Here is a 20,498-nt window from a genome sequence, read left to right as displayed (position 1 = left end):
CTTCAACCTCACCCTGAGACTGACAGCCTACTCCCTTGCACCTCATCCTGAGACTGACAGCCTGCTCCCTTACACCTCACCCTGAGACTGACAGCCTGTTCCCTTACACCTCACCCTGAGACTGACAGCCTGCTCCCTTACACCTCACTCTGAGAACTGACAGCCTGTTCCCTTACCCCTCACCCTGAGACTGACAGCCTGCTCCCTTACACCTCAGTCCGAGAACTGACAGCCTGCTCCCTTACCCCTCACCCTGAGACTGACAACCTGCTCCCTTACACCTCACTCCGAGAACTGACAGCCTGCTCCCTTACCCCTCACCCTGAGACTGAGAGCCTGCTCCCTTACGCCTCACCCTGAGAACTGACAGCCTGTTCCTTTACCCCTCACCCTGAGACTGACAGCCTGCTCCCTTACACCTCACTCTGAGAACTGAGAGCCAGCTCCCTTACCCCTCACCCTGAGACTGACAGCATGCTCCCTTACGCCTCACCCTGAGACTGACAGCCTGCTCCCTTGCACCTCACCCTGAGAACTGACAGCCTGCTCCCTTACGCCTCACCCTGAGACTGACAGCCTGCTCCCTTACACCTCATCCTGAGAACTGACAGCCTGCTACTTCACCCTGACAACTGACAATCTGCTCCCTTACACCTCACCCTGAGACTGACAGCCTGCTGCCGCACACCTCACCCTGAGAACGGACAGCCTGTTCCCTTACACCTCATCCTGAGACTGACAGCCTGTTCCCGTCCACCTCACCCTGAGACTGACAGCCTGCTGCCGCACACCTCACCCTGAGAACTGACAGCCTGCTCCCTTACGCCTAACCCTGAGACTGACAGCCTGCTCCCTTACACCTTATCCTGAGAACTGACAGCCTGCTACTTCACCCTGACAACTGACAATCTGCTCCCTTACACCTCACCCTGAGACTGACAGCCTGCTCCCTTACACCTCATCCTGAGACTGACAGCCTGTTCCCTTACCCCTCACCCTGAGACTGACAGCCTGCTCCCTTACACCTCACCCTGAGACTGACAGCCTGCTGCCTCACATCTCACCCTGAGATTGACAGCCTGCTGCCTCACACCTCACCCTGAGGACTGACAGCATGGTTGTATGATGTTACAACGTGATCCAAAAGATCGCGGCACATCACAACGCATCTTTTACAACGCAAGTCGTTACCATGACTTGCGCTGTAGGTTGCTGGACTTAGGAATAGTAAGATTTCCTATTCCAACTCCAGCCTACGTACAGTAGGAAAGGTGTTGGAATAGTAAATCTACTATTCCTTAGTCTAGAGCGCCCTCCAGCGCAAGTCGTGGTAACGACTTGCGTTGTAAAAGACGCTTTGTAATGGCACCGCTGTGTTTTGACCGCGGTGTAAAGGCTATTTACTGTTAGCATGCTCCCTTGCACCTCACCCTGAGAACTGACAGCATTCTCCCTTACACCTCACTCGAGAACTGACAGCCTGTTCCCTTACCCCTCACCCTGAGACTGACAGCCTGCTCCCTTACACCTCACCCTGAGACTGACAGCCTGCTCCCTTACACCTCACTCCGAGAACTGACAGCCTGCTCCCTTACCCCTTACCCTGAGACTGACAACCTGCTCCCTTACACCTCACTCCGAGAACTGACAGCCTGCTCCCTTACCCCTCACCCTGAGACTGACAACCTGCTCCCTTACACCTCACTCCGAGAACTGACAGCCTGTTCCCTTACCCCTCACCCTGAGACTGAGAGCCTGCTCCCTTACACCTCACTCTGAGGACTGACAGCCTGCTCCCTTACGCCTCACCCTGAGACTGACAGCCTGCTTCCTTGTGCCTCACCCTGAGACTGACAGCCTGCTCCCTTGCACCTCACCCTGAGAACTGACAGCCTGCTAACTTACATATCACCCTGAGAACTGACAGCCTGTTCCCTTACACCTCATCCTGAGAACTGACAGCCTGTTCCCTTACACCTCATCCTGAGAACTGACAGCCTGTTCCCTTACACCTCACTCCGAGAACTGACAGCCTGCTCCCTTACACCTCACCCGGAGACTGGCAGCCTGCTCCCTTACACCTCACCCTGAGACTGGCAGCCTGTTCCCGTCCACCTCACCCTGAGACTGACAGCCTGTTCCCTTACACCTCACCCTGTGAACTGACAGCCTGCTCCCTTACCCCTCACCCTGAGACTGACAGCCTGCTCCCTTACGCCTCACCCTGAGACTGACAGCCTGCTCCCTTGCGCCTCACCCTGAGACTGACAGCCTGCTCCCTTGCGCCTCACCCTGAGACTGACAGCCTGCTCCCTTACACCTCACCCTGAGACTGAGAGCCTGCTCCCTTACCCCTCACCCTGAGACTGACAGCCTGTTCCCTTACACCTCACCCTGTGAACTGACAGCCTGCTCCCTTACCCCTCACCCTGAGACTGACAGCCTGCTCCCTTACGCCTCACCCTGAGAATGACAGCCTGCTCCCTTGCGCCTCACCCTGAGACTGACAGCCTGCTCCCTTGCGCCTCACCCTGAGACTGACAGCCTGCTCCCTTGCACCTCACCCTGAGAACTGACAGCCTGCTCCTTACGCCTCACCCTGAGACTGACAGCCTGCTCCCTTACATATCACCCTGAGAACTGACAGCCTGTTCCCTTACACCTCATCCTGAGACTGACAGCCAGTTGCCGTCCACCTCACCCTGAGACTGACAGCCTGCACCCTTACATATCACCCTGAGAACTGACAGCCTGCTCCCTTACCCCTCACCCTGAGACTGACAGCCTGCTCCCTTACGCCTCACCCTGAGACTGACAGCCTGCTCCCTTGCGCCTCACCCTGAGACTGACAGCCTGCTCCCTTGCGCCTCACCCTGAGACTGACAGCCTGCTCCCTTACACCTCACCCTGAGACTGAGAGCCTGCTCCCTTACCCCTCACCCTGAGACTGACAGCCTGTTCCCTTACACCTCACCCTGTGAACTGACAGCCTGCTCCCTTACCCCTCACCCTGAAACTGACAGCCTGCTCCCTTACGCCTCACCCTGAGAATGACAGCCTGCTCCCTTGCGCCTCACCCTGAGACTGACAGCCTGCTCCCTTGCGCCTCACCCTGAGACTGACAGCCTGCTCCCTTGCACCTCACCCTGAGAACTGACAGCCTGCTCCTTACGCCTCACCCTGAGACTGACAGCCTGCTCCCTTACATATCACCCTGAGAACTGACAGCCTGTTCCCTTACACCTCATCCTGAGAACTGACAGCCTGTTCCCTTACACCTCATCCTGAGACTGACAGCCAGTTACCGTCCACCTCACCCTGAGACTGACAGCCTGCTCCCTTACATATCACCCTGAGAACTGACAGCCTGTTCCCTTACACCTCACTCCGAGAACTGACAGCCTGTTCCCTTACGCCTCACCCTGAGACTGACAGCCTGTTCCCTTACACCTCATCCTGAGACTGACAGCCTGTTCCCGTCCACCTCACCCTGAGACTGACAGCCTGTTCCCTTACACCTCACCCTGAGACTGACAGCCTGCTCCCTTACACCTCACCCTGAGACTGACAGCCTGCTCCCTTACCCCTCACCCTGAGACTGACAGCCTGTTCCCTTACACCTCACCCTGTGAACTGACAGCCTGTTGACCACTATTCAACCCGAGACCATACAGCCTGCTACTTATCACCCTGACAACTGACAATCTGCTCCCTTACACCTCACCCGGAGACTGACAGCCTGCTCCCTTACACCTCACCCTGAGACTGGCAGCCTGTTCCCTTACACCTCACCCTGAGACTGACAGCCTGTTCCCGTCCACTTCACCCTGAGACTGACAGCCTGTTCCCTTACACCTCACCCTGAGACTGACAGCCTGCTCCCTTACACCTCACCCTGAGACTGACAGCCTGCTCCCTTACCCCTCACCCTGAGACTGACAGCCTGTTCCCTTACACCTCACCCTGAGACTGACAGCCTGCTCCCTTACACCTCACCCTGAGACTGAGAGCCTGCTCCCTTACCCCTCACCCTGAGACTGACAGCCTGTTCCCTTACACCTCACCCTGTGAACTGACAGCCTGCTCCCTTACCCCTCACCCTGAGACTGACAGCCTGCTCCCTTACGCCTCACCCTGAGAATGACAGCCTGCTCCCTTGCGCCTCACCCTGAGACTGACAGCCTGCTCCCTTGCGCCTCACCCTGAGACTGACAGCCTGCTCCCTTGCACCTCACCCTGAGAACTGACAGCCTGCTCCTTACGCCTCACCCTGAGACTGACAGCCTGCTCCCTTACATATCACCCTGAGAACTGACAGCCTGTTCCCTTACACCTCATCCTGAGAACTGACAGCCTGTTCCCTTACACCTCATCCTGAGACTGACAGCCAGTTACCGTCCACCTCACCCTGAGACTGACAGCCTGCTCCCTTACATATCACCCTGAGAACTGACAGCCTGTTCCCTTACACCTCACTCCGAGAACTGACAGCCTGTTCCCTTACGCCTCACCCTGAGACTGACAGCCTGTTCCCTTACACCTCATCCTGAGACTGACAGCCTGTTCCCGTCCACCTCACCCTGAGACTGACAGCCTGTTCCCTTACACCTCACCCTGAGACTGACAGCCTGCTCCCTTACACCTCACCCTGAGACTGACAGCCTGCTCCCTTACCCCTCACCCTGAGACTGACAGCCTGTTCCCTTACACCTCACCCTGTGAACTGACAGCCTGTTGACCACTATTCAACCCGAGACCATACAGCCTGCTACTTATCACCCTGACAACTGACAATCTGCTCCCTTACACCTCACCCGGAGACTGACAGCCTGCTCCCTTACACCTCACCCTGAGACTGGCAGCCTGTTCCCTTACACCTCACCCTGAGACTGACAGCCTGTTCCCGTCCACTTCACCCTGAGACTGACAGCCTGTTCCCTTACACCTCACCCTGAGACTGACAGCCTGCTCCCTTACACCTCACCCTGAGACTGACAGCCTGCTCCCTTACCCCTCACCCTGAGACTGACAGCCTGTTCCCTTACACCTCACCCTGTGAACTGACAGCCTGCTCCCTTACCCCTCACCCTGAGACTGACAGCCTGCTCCCTTACGCCTCACCCTGAGACTGACAGCCTGCTCCCTTGCGCCTCACCCTGAGACTGACAGCCTGCTCCCTTGCGCCTCACCCTGAGACTGACAGCCTGCTCCCTTACACCTCACCCTGAGACTGAGAGCCTGCTCCCTTACCCCTCACCCTGAGACTGACAGCCTGTTCCCTTACACCTCACCCTGTGAACTGACAGCCTGCTCCCTTACCCCTAACCCTGAGACTGACAGCCTGCTCCCTTACGCCTCACCCTGAGACTGACAGCCTGCTCCCTTGCGCCTCACCCTGAGACTGACAGCCTGCTCCCTTGCGCCTCACCCTGAGACTGACAGCCTGCTCCCTTGCACCTCACCATGAGAACTGACATCCTGCTCCCTTACGCCTCACCCTGAGACTGACAGCCTGCTCCCTTACATATCACCCTGAGAACTGACAGCCTGTTCCCTTACACCTCATCCTGAGAACTGACAGCCTGTTCCCTTACACCTCACCCTGAGACTGACAGCCTGTTCCCGTCCACCTCACCCTGAGACTGACAGCCTGCTCCCTTACGCCTCACCCTGAGACTGACAGCCTGTTCCCTTACGCCTCACCCTGAGACTGACAGCCTGTTCCCTTACACCTCATCCTGAGACTGACAGCCTGTTCCCGTCCACCTCACCCTGAGACTGACAGCCTGTTCCCTTACACCTCACCCTGAGACTGACAGCCTGCTCCCTTACACCTCACCCTGAGACTGACAGCCTGTTCCCTTACACCTCACCCTTAGACTGACAGCCTGCTCCCTTACACCTCACCCTGAGACTGACAGCCTGCTCCCTTACCCCTCACCCTGAGACTGACAGCCTGCTCCCTTACACCTCACCCTGAGACTGACAGCCTTCTCCCTTACCCCTCACCCTGAGACTGACAGCCTGCTCCCTTACCCCTCACCCTGAGACTGACAGCCTGTTCCCTTACACCTCACCCTGTGAACTGACAGCCTGTCCCCTTACCCCTCACCCTGAGACTGACAGCCTGCTCCCTTACCCCTCACCCTGAGACTGACAGCCTGCTCCCTTACCCCTCACCCTGTGAACTGACAGCCTGTTGACCACTATTCAACCCGAGACCATACAGCCTGCTACTTCACCCTGACAACTGACAATCTGCTCCCTTACACCTCTCTTGAGGACTGACAGCGCACTTCCCGCCACCCCGAAACAGCACAGCAGGCGACACGAGCGCCCCGTGCACAGCACAGCAGATGACGAGCGCCCCGTGCACAGCACAGCAGATGACGAGCGCCCCGTGCACAGCACAGCAGGTGACACGAGCGCCCCGTGCACAGCACGGCAGGTGACATGAGCGCCCCGTGCACAGCACAGCAGGTGACACGAGCGCCCCGTGCACAGCACAGCAGGTGACACGAGCGCCCCTTGCACAGCACGGCAGGTGACACGAGCGCCCCGTGCACAGCCAAGCAGCCAGGTGACACGAGCGCCCCGTGCCCAGCACAGCGGATAAGGAGTGCTCCGTGCACTTCACAGCAGGTGACACGGGTGCAACGGGCATAGCCCACAGGTGACACGAGCGCCCCGTGCACAGCACGGCAGGTGACACGAGCACCCCGTGCACACCACGTGACACGAGCATTGACAAAAGAGCTGGACTCGCGGTCCCAGGCCCCGGTCCCTGCAGCAGCTGCCTCAGGCTTCCAGTCTCCCTGTCACACTGCCGCAGCAAGGGGGCCCTGGGCCCGGTGGAAGCACGGGAAGGGATCCCACGTCACAAGTTAAGCAGTGAATTACAAACACAAGGTGGGTGCAGAAGCCCCCTCACACCATGGGACCCGGGGTCACTGCACCTGCTGTACTCTTGACAGCACTGGCAGACAGGTGCTCAGGCAACTCACAGGTCACTCTCAGGGGCGAGTGTGCACGCGGGGGCGTCCGTCAGTGAGTGACCGCAAGGCGCTCGCATCACCTCAGTGCCAGCCCGGGAGCAGGGCACCCCTCGCCATGCTAACCTCAGGGGCACCCGCCGTGAAGTACCAAGCCGGGGCTGGAGGCGAAAGTTTTGAGGACCTCGCATTGTGGAGCATCGGCCTCAGTTTTTTTTGTGTCAGTGTGTGTGTGTGGTGGGGGGGGGGGGGCTTTCTCATCATATTGAGGATTTGTACATTAAGTAGCATTCCCGGCGAGGTTGGGGGAAGAGGCAGATCACAAGCCTCATACGGACACCCTACAGTATTAGTATTACTCGTTAAACCACCTCCTCCCACCACTACAGTAGAGAGCAGGAGCCCCTGGGACGGGGTGGAGACGTAACACTCCGCCAACCCCTTCTTAGCCACCCTGAAGAGAAGCAAACTCTAGCACCTGCCTGTGTACGGTGACCATGCCGCGCACCCCCGGGCTGCCTCTCCAGCGGGGGGTGCGTGTATGGGGGGGGGGGCATCTTGCGGGGTCCCTGTATTGAGGCGGGTTGATGGAATTATCTGCCAGCTGACTACTGAAGATTAGTGGGGTATCCCCAAATGTATAGAGTTTGAGGGTGCAACACCCCCCCCCCCCCCACCCACCCCCCCCCTCGAATTAATATGCCGGAGTGAAGTTAAGGAATGCACCAGCCACTAACCACTTCGTGGGATCTTGAAGGAGAGCAGGCGCAGACTTCGCCCCCCCCAGACGGAGCAGCCAGGTGCATGCCGATAATCTATAAAAAGCCGCACTGACACAGTAAGATATTGTTCACACTCACGAGCCCCGTCCCACCCACCAGGACGCAGCCCGCGCGCCTCCGGTGCACACAAGGGCAGTCTGGACTCACCGGGGGCAGGTGCAGGGTGGGGGCCGCACGGCCGGGCCCGGGGGCCGCTGCAGGAGACGGACAGCTGCGGGTCAAATCCAAAATCCAGCGGTGAGGGGGCCCAGGCAGAGACCCCACTGGCAGCACACGGGGTGATCCCAGCAGCGCTCAGGGGGCGAGAGGGCCGATCCTGGGGGCAAGAAGGCAGGTCCCGGGGTAAAATGGCAGATTCTGGTTCAGCGCGTGTGCTGGAACAAACGGACAGTTCAAAGGTTGCCGGGGTAAATGATGGGGTAGGGGTAAGAGCGCGGAGGTAAAAGGGCAGAGGAGCAGCGCCGGGCTGGATGTCTTCAGACGGAATGAAGCGGTTCCAATAAATCCACGAGTGAAAAGTCGGAGAGGAGGAAAAAAAAAAAGGAAACTCCCCCTCCGGGAAAATACGAAGCAGATCTGGGAGCGAGTTATCCCGGGCCACCGGTGTGTGCTGAGCTGTGCCCTTACTGCGCCGAACCAGCCTCCATCCAGTGCAGCCCCCATCCCATCCAGAGGAGACCCCTCCCCCGCTCCCAGCAGGGAGCCCTCCTCCTCCAGGGCGCCCTCCCCCTCACCATCCAGGGATCCCTCCCTCCATGCGTCCTGCCCTCGCCCGGCTTCGGTTTTCTGCGGTGCTGTGAAGGCAGAACATTCATCACTTACAAAAACATAGAGGCGAGAAACGAACATGACAGGGTTAATTGGTGGCTCCGGGGGTCGGGGGGGGGGGGGGGGCACCGATGTGCAAGTGGGAAAAGCTTCAGAGGAGCGGGACGGGTGCTATTTAAGGGAGATCCCGCTGGTATCCGCACTAGGGGACGGGATGGGAATCGTGTATACTAGAGGCGTGCGTGTCACCCCTGATGCGTGTGGCCGCGCGACAGTGAGCCCTCAATGGATGGGGTGTGATCGAGGTTGTGCACGTGCATTTATAGACCATGACCGAGTGCTGCGGGCGTGTGCTCGTGTGACTGAGTGCTGCGGGCGTGTGCTCGTGTGACTGAGGGCTGCGGGTGTAAGCTCGTGTGTCTAAGTGCTGCTCGTGTGTCTAAGTGCTGCTCGTGTGTCTAAGTGCTGCTCGTGTGTTTCAGTGCTGCTGGTATGCACCGTGTGTCTGGGCGCTAAAGGTCTGCCCCGTTTCTGGGTGCTGCAGTTCTGCATTGTGCTTCATATGTGCTGCGGGTCTGCACTGTGTTTCATATGTGCTGCGGGTCTGCACTGTGTTTCATATGTGCTGCGGGTCTGCACTGTGTTTCAGGGTGCTGCGGGTCTGCTGCATTTCATGCTGCTGCAGGTTTGCTGCAGGTCTGCTGCGTTTCATGGTGCTGCGGGTCTGCTGCGTTTCATGGTGCTGCGGGTCTGTTGTGTTTCAGGGTGCTGCAGGTCTGCGCTGTGTTTCATGATGCTGCAGGTCTGTTGTGTTTCAGGGTGCTGTAGGTCTGTGCTGTGTTTCAGGGTGCTGCTGGTCTGCGCTGTGTTTCAGGGTGCTGCAGGTCTGCACTGTGTTTTATATGTGCTGCGGGTCTGCGCTGTTTCATGGTCTGCTGCTTTTCATGATGCTGCAGGTCTGCTGCGTTTCAGGGTGCTCCAGGTCTGCTGTATTTCAGGGTGCTGCGGGTCAGCTGTGTTTCTGTGTGCTGTGGGTCTGCTGTGTTTCAGCGTGTTGGTGCTGCAAGTCTGCTGTGTTTCAGGGTGCTGCGGGTCAGCTGTGTTTCTGTGTGCTGCGGGTCAGCTGTGTTTCTGTGTGCTGTGGGTCAGCTGTGTTCCAGGGTGCTGCGGGTCTGTTGTCTTTCAGGGTGCTGCAGGTCAGCTGTGTTTCTGTGTGCTGCGGGTCAGCTGTGTTTCTGTGTGCTGTGGGTCATCTGTATTTCTGCGGGTCTGTGTGTTTTAGGGTGCAGCGTGTCTGCACTATTTTCCAGGGTGCTGCAGGTCTGTTGTGTTTCAGGGTGCTGCAGGTCTGCGCTGTGTTTCAGGGTGCTGCAGGTCTGCTGTGCTTCATGGTGCTGCGGGTCATCTGTATTTCTGTGGGTCTGTTGTGTTTCAGGGTGAGGGGTGTCTGCACTATTTTCCATGGGGGCTGAAGGTCTGTTGTGTTTCAGGGTGCTGTGGGTCTGCTGTGTTTCAGCGTGTTGGTGCTGCAAGTCTGCTGTGTCTCAGGGTGCTGCGGGTCAGCTGTGTTTCTGTGTGCTGTGGGTCAGCAGTGTTCCAGGGTGCTGCGGGTCTGTTGTCTTTCAGGGTGCTGCAGGTCAGCTGTGTTTCTGTGTGCTGCGGGTCAGCTGTGTTTCTGTGTGCTGTGGATCAGCTGAGTTTAAGCATGCCTCGGGTCAGCTGTGTTTCAGCGTGCTGCGGGTCAGCTGTATTTCTGCGGGTCTGTTGTGTTTCAGGGTGCAGCGTGTCTGCACTATTTTCCAGGGTGCTGCAGGTCTGTTGTGTTTCAGGGTGCTGCAGGTCTGCGCTGTGTTTCAGGGTGCTGCAGGTCTGCTGTGCTTCATGGTGCTGCGGGTCAGCTGTGTTTTAGCGTGCTGCGGATTTGCTGTGTTTCATGGTGCTGCGGGTCTGCTACGCTTCAGCGTGCTGCGGGTCTGCTGTGCTTCTGCGTGCTGCGGGTCTGCTGTGTTTCAACGTGCTGTGGGTCTGCTGTGTTTCAACGTGCTGCGGGTTTGCTGTGTTTCATGGTGCTGCGGGTCTACTGTGCTTCAGCGTGCTGCAGGTCTGCTGTGTTTCAACGTGCTGCGGGTCTGCTGTGTTTCAACGTGATGCGGGTCTGCAGTGCGCTTCAGCGTGCTGCAGGTCTACTGTGCTTCAGCGTGCTGCGGGTCTTCTGCGCTTCAGCGTGCTGCAGGTTTGCTGTGTTTCATGGTGCTGCGGGTCTGCTGCGCTTCAGCGTGCTGCGGGTCTGCTGCGCTTCAACATGCTGCGGGTCTGCTGTGTTTCATGGTGCTGCCGGTCTACTGTGCTTCAGCGTGCTGCGGGTCTGCTGTGCTTCAGCGTGCTGCGGGTCTGCTGTGCTTCAGCGCGCTGCGGGTCTGTGGTGTTTCACGGTGCTGCGGGTCTATTGTGCTTCAGCGTGCTGCGGGTCTGCTGTGCTTCAGCGTGCTGCGGGTCTGCTGTGCTTCAGCGTGTTGCGGGTCTGCGGTGTATGCAATGGATCTGGATTGTGGGGCCGTGTGCAGCAGATATGTGCGGTTTGTTTCAGGGTGCAGGAAGGCTCGGCTGTGTATTTCATGGTTGGAAGCGGCGTGCTGACGTCACAGGTGGCATCAGGGCAATCCCGTGTGCAGGACTGATTTTGGGTTGCGGGATGTGACATGGGTGGGCGGGTTTTTTTAATGATACACTTAGGGTACGATGTGTCCTCGCAGCCAGAGCTGGTCTACCGGACACACCCAGCCTCTTTATTTCACTTTTGCTGGTTCTTTTTCATCCATAATGCCTCCCATTGTCTCCGTTTTCCCTGCTTTCTTTCCCCTTCTGTGTTTTTCTCTCTCTTTTCTCTGGGTCAAAAGCCTGATGAAGAAAAATAAGAGCAGGTCCCCACAAATTACTTCCGGTGGGCCCCACCTGCAACCACCAGCCCCAATTAAGCACTGTTAGACCCCCTGTGCCTAAATCAACACAAACCTCTGGCCTTATGTGGTCTAACACGACACTTATGTAAAGCGCTCCGATGCCTCTGAGCCAAGTTTGAGTTATGTAAAACTGCCGAAAAAAATACCCCCCAAAAAACACAATCCTTTGCTTTACCCGCGAAGGCACTACATTTCTGTACTGTGTGGTTTGGAGCACAGGAGCTTACATTCTATCTTTCGAAGTGCGCCACGCCTGTGATGCCTGTTTCGAGGCGCCTCCCGCAGAGTCCTTTGCTAAGATAGCGCCTGGGCGGAGAGTAATGTAGCGCCCTTGCTGATGGTTGTACATCATATGAGGCAGTAGGGGTTCCTTTTGCGTTCACTGGTCAGCGCCTGGATAAGCAGGTACCTCCCCCAAGTCACCTACATCCCCAATAGCGTAGCTGCCTCGTGCACTGGTCAGCGCCTGGATAAGCAGGTACCTACCCCAAGTCACCTACATCCCCGATAGCGTAGCTGCCTCGTGCAGATGGTGGTTTTGTTGATGTATGCCAGCAGGGGGCAGAGGGTGACGAGAGGGCGAGGAAGCGGGCTGCAGGGGTGTCAAAAGCATCGCAACCGTATTATAATGAAAGAAGACTAAAACCATTTAAAACTGAATAATCATACAGAAACGGACAGGCAGGAACAAGGACGAGGCGGAACAAGATGCTCCCTGCGCCCCTCAGAAAATAGGCGCCCTGGGCTTGGGCCCTGCTCGCCCAAGCTAAAGGCCGGCCCACTCAACACCATCGACACCTGTAGCGGTTTAATGGGGTAGTTATTGGCGTATAGAGCTTCACGCGTCCCGTGTGATATTTTGGCTGTGACGCATTTGGCTTTGGCTCCAAATCCTATCCCCACCCGCCATGTTTTGGCACTTAGGGGCTTTCTTCTTGAATAGTGTAACGGTCCATATTTCCAGGGAGGAGGGGCTGGCGTTGGAGAAAGGGGCGTGGCCCCGATTCAGGAAGTCGCACTTCCTCATTCAGCTCCTGCAGCCAGGTCGTGAGAGGAGATGTGTAGTTTGTAGTTTCCTCCCTAAGTCATTACGCATTCCACAGGACCAGTACAAGCAGTGCTTTAAATGGGCCGGTAATCTCCGGTACCTAGTACCGGCACTTATGCTTTTTGAGGGGTAGAGTACCGGCCCTTCTCAAAAGAAATGTAATACTTTTAATTGGAGAGTACCGGCACTTCTCACTTCTATTTTTCCATTTCAAGCACTGAGTACAAGTCCTCCTGGTTGGGCAGCTGGAAACTCAAGCCTGGTATGTCCTAAAGCGGCCTCGATTGGGTTAGAAACATCTTCTCTCTGATTGCATGTCATATCAATTAATGTTGGCCTAAGTTTAACCAGTTTCTGCTCTTATTTCATGTTGCACGTGGAGCTTTGAGTTAAACGCTCGCTGCTGACATCTGACTACAATTAGGGTGACCCGGCGTCCCGGATTTCCCTTGACTGTCCTGGTTTTCAGGCGACTGTCCCAGTTTCCCAACACTTTTGTTTATTTTAAATAAATGTCCCGGTTTTTGGGAAAAAGGTCAGGTGGGAATCAGAAGTGAAAGGCATGCTCTCCTTTCATATGCACCTCTAAAGTCTTAAAAACTGAAAGTATTTTATTAGTTTCTGTCTGGCAGCTCAGGAGGACGTCCGCTGCCTGTTCCCAGCAATTGGGAGACAGAGCAGAGCGGAGGTCTGGCCATATATAATGTTATGGAAACATAGCCTTGCAAATTTTGTACACACATATACATATATGTATATATATATATATATATATATATATATATATATATATATATATATATATATATATATATATATATATATATCTGAGCAAGGAGCGCAAGCGCTTTGATGAGGGCTCACCACAGCGGCCCGAGCCTCCGACTTCTTTGTGGCACCCACTGCAAAGTTGCGATTCCCTCTTAAATAAAGAAAGAAAAGTCCGACGCGTTTCGGGGCCTAAACACGCCCCTTATTCATGGACTGAAGAAAGGAGATTACCATGCTCGCCTTAGCTGATCAAACACGTTTTATTTGATCAATGGGCGTCGTCCGCCCTGAGTGGGAGGAGTTAGCAGCGCCAGGATCTGTGGGAGTTGTAGTCCTGTAAGGTGAGCGTTTGTTAAACCCTTGAGTAGGTTGGCATTCCTTGATGTTTAACTGTCCGTTTGATCCTTGAGTAGGAAGGGGAGAGAAATCTTCAACCTTGCATTTAGTTCAGGGGTCGTTGTGCTGATAGGCGATTGCATTTCCCTCGCCTCAATGTGTGGCGGCATAATATGTAATTCGCAGGAATATGTAACTTCTTCCTCATGAGGTCAAGTTGGGCAATCCTAGGAAAATCCCTATGACCATGTGCATCGCTCATCATTTCTGGGGGAAAAAGGGATTCTTCTTCGTTTGATCAAATAAAACGTGTTTGATCAGCTAAGGCGACATTTTCCAACGGCCCGCCATGGTCGGGATGAGGAGCTCCACTCCGGGGGCGGACCAAGGCTGCCTGCCACTGGAGGTGTTTAGGCCCCGAAACGCGTCAGACTTTTCTTTCTTTATTTAAGAGGGAATCGCAACTTTCCAGTGGGTGCCACAAAGAAGCCGGAGGCTCGGGCCGTTGTGGTGAGCCCTCATCAAAGCGCTTGCGCTCCTTGCTCGGATATATATATATATATATATATATATATATATATATATATATATATATATATATATATATATATATATACATACATACACACAAGGCTCCGAAAGGAAACGGGACAGTACAGATATAAAAGTGAGACTAAAGGCTTTACTCCTACTTTTATGTCTGACCTGTCCCTTTCTTTGCTTCTAAAAGGCTCATTACTATGATGGGAGGAAAGCCCCCGCCCGACACCGTCTCGGAATCGGGACCAACTGGCTTGTGGTTCCTACAATTCGATTATGATGCTACCGAACACTGTTCGCTCGGATTCCTATTGTTTCCTATGGGAGCTCGTGTTACACCCGAGAACCGGTCGTAACAGAGGCTCCTATGGGGAAATGGTGTGTGTGTGTAAAACCCTGCACCCTGTCGCAGGCACCTCATGGGGTCTGTCACACAGTGCAGGATTTTACAGGTGGTACCCCCTCAACCATCAACTGTAGGCTTCGGAGGTAAGGGGCCCTGCCAGGGCCCCCAAAGACACTTTCCAACAGACTTTCCTTGTTGGACAGGCCAACGCGGAAAGGCGATTGGAAAATGGGCATTGTAATCTCGAGGGCGGAAACGTTGTCCAAAGTGGTATACGATGCAGTTCCAACAGACACGAATACTATGCGAGTTGGTAGGAACCGATTTGGAATGACTCCGCGGTTTATGTTCTGATCGCGAAATTCGTAATCGGGCGGTCAGAATGTAAACCAACCAAGTTGGTCTGAAGGGCTCCGACGCGGTCAAGGAGATTCCCACTGTCGGGAGGAGATTTTCCACCTGTCATCGTTATCGGCCCCTTAAAATCCGGTCTCCCTAACTACAATTACATTTGAATCGTCGCAAGACTGATTGAACCTTCAATTCTTACGAGGGCAGTAAACCGGGAATGTTAAAGCTAATGATAAAGTAACACCTGCCACTTATAGCATTTAGAAAAGGCGGATATGTTGTACAAAGTGCTATGTGAAACAATCATTACCAAATCCTTTAGGTGCAAACTTGACAAACTGATGAGATGTTTACCTTTTTTATTGCAAGCATAAGCCACAAAAATAAAAAAAAAGCCACCGTCTAAAAGTGATGGCTGTATAAAACAATCTCATAGTTCTCAAAGAAGAGTATCTGTGCTTCATAGCAGTTATACAATGAACTATTGAAGCCATTTTTAGTTTTAATTCAGATTATGAAAATATATTTTACATTGGTGCAAAAAGGGTACACTTACAGTAACCTGAAGGCATAGTTTAAACACACCAGGATAAAAAAATAAATAAAGGATAAAGAATTAAAAGAAAAAACAACATTGGCAAAGTATGGTATTATACCCACAGTAGTGTAACTGAGGTACACTTCCTTTAAGGTAGATCTGAACATTGATCAGAAGGAAATGTTTTTAGAGTGCCAGGGAGCCAAAGGCTGAAGTGTGTTGACAATGCGGTATGTTGTGGTGGGCAGAAGCAAAATTGTCAATGACAATTGATCAGATCAATGGATGAAGAGGGCTGACCAACAGCCTCTTTATCTATGTATGCATCATTTTATTAGTGTTTTTTCCCTGCTTACAAGAGTCTGCTGCAAGGCCAGACCTAAAAATGAAAAAGAAAAGGAAGCAAAAAGTATCCCACCAACCATTGTCACAGAAGTGAACTATTTTGTAAGTGATTGAGCACATGCGCAAATACTGTCATAGCGAAGAAAACCAGTGGCAGAAGAGGGCGGATTCATTACCCTATGCTGTATACTGTGGTGGGCAGAAGCAAAAAGTGAATGACACTTCAATAGACCAATGGATGAGGAGGGCAAACCAAAAGTCCTTGCATGTATCTATCTTTTGATTATGTATTATTTTGAAAACATGATGCTTACAAAACAACGAAGCAAAAAGCTACAACTTAAGGTGTCTCTAGGCCAGACATAATGTATTGCTCATTAACTATGAGAGTCAGCTTCCCTCGAAGAATCCCTTTTTTCCCCAGAAATGATGAGCGATGCACATGGTCATAGGGATTTTCCTAGGATTGCCCAACTTGACCTCATGAGGAAGAAGTTACATATTCCTGCGAATTACATATTATGCCGCCACACATTGAGAGGACGGATGTAAAAAAGATCTACTCTGATAAAACACAGATGCAGATTCGAATTTATGACTTCGATTCATTGCTGGTAAGTGACTGCACGCCATGTGCAACGTCTTCACCAGGCTTGTTTTTTTAATCTTTTGGCTGCATAGCACTTTGCATTTAGGGACATGTAGTTAGGTCTTGCCTACCCAATAGCATTAGCTGACCCTACCAAAACCTTATAGTGAGCTTATGACCTGCCCATTGCTTTCCATTGGTTGGTTTTATTGTCTTTACTTGCTTCTTAATTTGTGGCATTGATATCCGTGCTTGTGTTTGTGCCTTAACTGCAGCATAGATTCTTTACTTTTGATTGGCTGACATAATTAGAGCTCCTGGTTTTATGGTATTTTTCTTTTTACATTTCAGTCTGTATGTATTTGGGTAATTTTATCTGCATTTATCCACATCTATTTTTGTTGCAAGCAAAAGAAGACGCTGCAGCTAGTATTTTTTCACATTTATTTAAACAGACACTGCACACTTGCACTCAGGTGTTATAGGTGTACATCTATGCATATATACATCAAATTAGGAAAAACACAATACATTCATCTGAAAACATTGCCAAGCTAATTTGAAGTGGACGTAGGCCTGAACAGACCTTGAGTAACTTGCATTAAGAAACCTTTACTGTGGGACTGTACACCCGAGGGACCAGAGGGGAGGATAGAACTCCCTTTCTGCAGACAGGCCTTTAAATTCTTTTCTTATCCAGTCACATTTGCTGTGCCTTCAAAGACAGAGGTCAAATGTCAAGCTGTGTCTTAGCCAGGAGTAACCCATTCTATTTTTTCATTGCAGAACAACTTCGCTGGGATTATTCAGACCTACATAAGAATCCTTTAATTTTTTTATTTTTTAAACGGAGGTGATCATTAGTTTCCTGCGTACACTATGATAAATCTCCGTTTATAAATTGCTAAAATGCAAGGTCAGTGTTCATATTTTTAAGGGAAGGAGGAGGGTGTGAAATTGTTATTTCAACATAGGAAACAACCCCCCCATCAAAAACGCAGAACAATGGAACTCGACCCAAAGGTCTTGGAGAGCTGTACCCGACTGCCAGCTGAATTTCATCTGGTCATATGCATTGTGTACAGGCGTGTGGAAATGAAGGGATATGCCTAGAATCACATGATGCTTTGCCGAAGCAGCGACCTCAATGTAAATGTGGATGTGCTTTTTAGTGGCACCAGAAAACATTCCTGAAACTGCCATCCACCCTCATCTTAGATGGTCATCAAAGTCGCAACAGCACCACATTGTGCACACCAATTAAAGTTAACATGCAGCAGATGGTTAAGCATTGGCTGCGCAGTCTTGTGAATAAATTCTTATCTCAGCCTTCAGTTTTAACAGAGATATTCCCCCCCTTCTCCTCCAGTGGACCCAAAGAACAATGGGACTGCGAAAATGCGCACCCTATAAAGCAATGCACTCCCGACTTTGAGAGCGCATTGGATGAGGATGACTACACCAGGCTCCCCACGGTGGTCCACTTCTCAAGAATGGCATGCAAAGAGAGAGGGCCAAATGCAGCGCTTAGAGTCTGCCCCATTAGTAAGGCGCCTTTCATGCGCCGAGGGCAGCTGCATTCCTCTATACACCAGATTAGGCAACCCTGGGCAGGGGCACGGCTGCTCTGCAGGATTGTGTGAATCTGGTTTGTTAGTATTTTTCCATTTATATTTATGAACACAGACAAAGGGAAAAATGGTTTTGGTCTGCATTTATATGTAAAAATCTGTTTAAACGGAAAACCGGGAGCCTTACATAAAACTCCACCACTCACATTTGGGAGACTGCTTTTTTCTTTTTCTTTCCACATTCCATGAGAGTGCATGTGTTTTCTATGTTTTTAGGACCTCATTAGGCGACTCCTTTGGTCACTGCCTGTTTCGTTGCCCTTCTCCCGCTCCTTCGTTTCTCACCAAAGTTCTACGGTCCAAGACTTTTTTTTGAGGGGGGGGGGGGGGGCAGGTAACTGCCAATTGCTTCTGAACAGCTCCACTGTACAAAAGGGGGTTTGATGTGCTACTAAAATATATTTATATTTTTTCTTTACTGATCCATATGGCATACTCCATTTTAGACCAATAAATAAATGAAGGACTTACTTTGTTCGCTAGATGTGCGTTTACTTGGTGATACGTGTTTGAACATACCCCACTAGGCAATGAGTGGAAAAAACTGAGCGGCCTTAACCTGCTCCATAATGGGCCATCACTAACATGTTTTGTCGTTTATATCCTAGCTGGGAGTATACGTCAAAAGGGAAGGGGCTCCAAATGTTCTGCAAAAGCCCCACTTCTAATACTCACACTGTGGATACGCATACGCGTTAGTAAGGTCAGCTTGACCAAAATAATATGTCTGACACTCATATATTTGATTGGATTTTTAAAACAGTGACAGAACTTAACTCCCAAATAGGTCCCCAGCCTCCGCCCTCTGCCCCACCAGAAGTGCATCACTCTTCCCCTGGAAGTACTAAGAGGCCGGTCGCCCCATGGGGCTGACCGGCCTCCACTGGACTAGATGAGGTAGGGGCGGGGCCGGGGGGCCGGGTCCTAAGTGCGCGCTCGTTGATGCTCGCGCTTGTCAAAATAAGTCTAGACATATTTAAAAATTGCCAGTTTAATAGAATAGTTGTAACAATTTCTGAGGGGACCCAATGATTTTTTTCCCCACAGGGGGGGAAATGCATAAAAAAAGTTTGAAGACCACTGCTCTAGAGGATGGTGGTCTGTGCAGAGTAAAGGCGAGGGGGCGTGACCTGGATGCATTTTAATACAAGTAACTCAACACTGGGGCTTCTCTGGTGCACTGTGAGCCAGGCGCCTGTCTGATCTCTCTATGGGAACATTTAAAGGGGTCAGCCAGTGAATGTTGTCACAACACATCTCGAAATCCCATTTGACATCATCATATAAAGCATCATTCTACATAACCCATTGTTGTAAATGTATGACTATATAAAGAGTACCGTTTTTTTTCTCTGTGCTCTGAATTGCCCTCTAAGAGGACCTCTTTAAATCTAATATCTTGCGTTTCCCAATTTCACACGCGAGCAGGTTTCAGAGCCTCGCTATTCTCTTTGAATTCTTTGGTTTGTTGCCATAAAGCCATTGTGGAGAAAACAGGACTAAAAGGTACCAGAATACAAAGTGTGTATAAAAAAATTACAAAGGTATGATTAAGAATCAGTAAAGAGCCGTTAAATTGTCCAATACCTATATTTGTTTGTGGGAGAAACCGCCTTTTTTCACCAAAAGAATGGACATTATTTGTGTGGGGAGGTGCTTTGCGAATCCTCCCGTTATGCCATTTTAAAATATGAGAGGAAACTGAAATGCCGAACAGTCGACACATAGGAGCGCCAGTCCGGACATGAGGTGTGCAGTGAATAACGCGGAGAAGACGAGAACTGTTTTATCAAACCAATTTGCAAGCAGGCAATACTACCACCCATTTAATCCACGGGCTGTTTGAAATCTTAAAAGCTGAAAAGAAAGCAGGTTACAAACCTTGAACGGCGCAAAGCCAACCTCACTCCGCAAGCGGAAACACGTTATGCTCGGCTGTCCGGAGCAGGCGCATTAACCCAACGAGCTACCTTTAGCTAGAGTCGTCACGTCTCGCAGCCGGATATGACCAACTCTCCGACTTCCACGCGCTGCGTCCTCTTCCAGCTTTTCCTCTCAGCCCAGCCTCCTGACTGCTGGCTTAGATCACCTGCGGAACAGCCCCTTTGCCCCCTCCCCGTGATCTACACAACTAAAGAGGAACCTCATTTTATCAGCTAATTGGCCACTTGTCTGGTGTTAAGAGGTCAGCTGCTCCCCCGGGACTCTCCGCTGTGCTGAAGGCACATTTCGGCCTTGCGCGCTGTGTGAGAGAAAAGGAAATGCAGATTTCAGCGGCCACCTTCCCACAGACTGGATGTGCGGGCATTGTGGGGCTGATTGGCAGCCTGCGGGGGGGAGGAAATGAGAGCTCAAGCCCCCCTCCTCCTGCATACTCATAGCTCTATCCAGAGAAAACTGGGCCTGGGGCATGTGTCCTCGTGGCCTCGGGCTAGCGCGTGTTTGTGTGTCACCAATATTCTTGAAAATAACAAGAAGCGAGTTACTATTTTTTTTGTTCG

General features: G+C 52.3%; 1 protein-coding gene across 1 annotated transcript in view; it reads right to left on the bottom strand.

Annotated features, from left to right (window-relative positions):
* Nucleotides 1-8,401, bottom strand: part of LOC147685369 (netrin-3) — a 197,818-nt gene extending 189,417 nt beyond the window's left edge. Inside the window, exon 1 of the mRNA XM_086941291.1 lies at nucleotides 7,922-8,401. The gene's annotated coding sequence lies outside the window, so the exon portion shown is untranslated. The remainder of the gene's footprint in view (nucleotides 1-7,921) is intronic.
* Nucleotides 8,402-20,498: the final 12,097 nt, after the last annotated feature.

This window comes from Lissotriton vulgaris, chromosome 10 (genome assembly GCF_964263255.1).
Source record: "Lissotriton vulgaris chromosome 10, aLisVul1.2, whole genome shotgun sequence".
Lineage (NCBI taxonomy): Eukaryota > Metazoa > Chordata > Amphibia > Caudata > Salamandridae > Lissotriton > Lissotriton vulgaris.
This window is presented reverse-complemented; position numbering and strand designations above follow the sequence as displayed.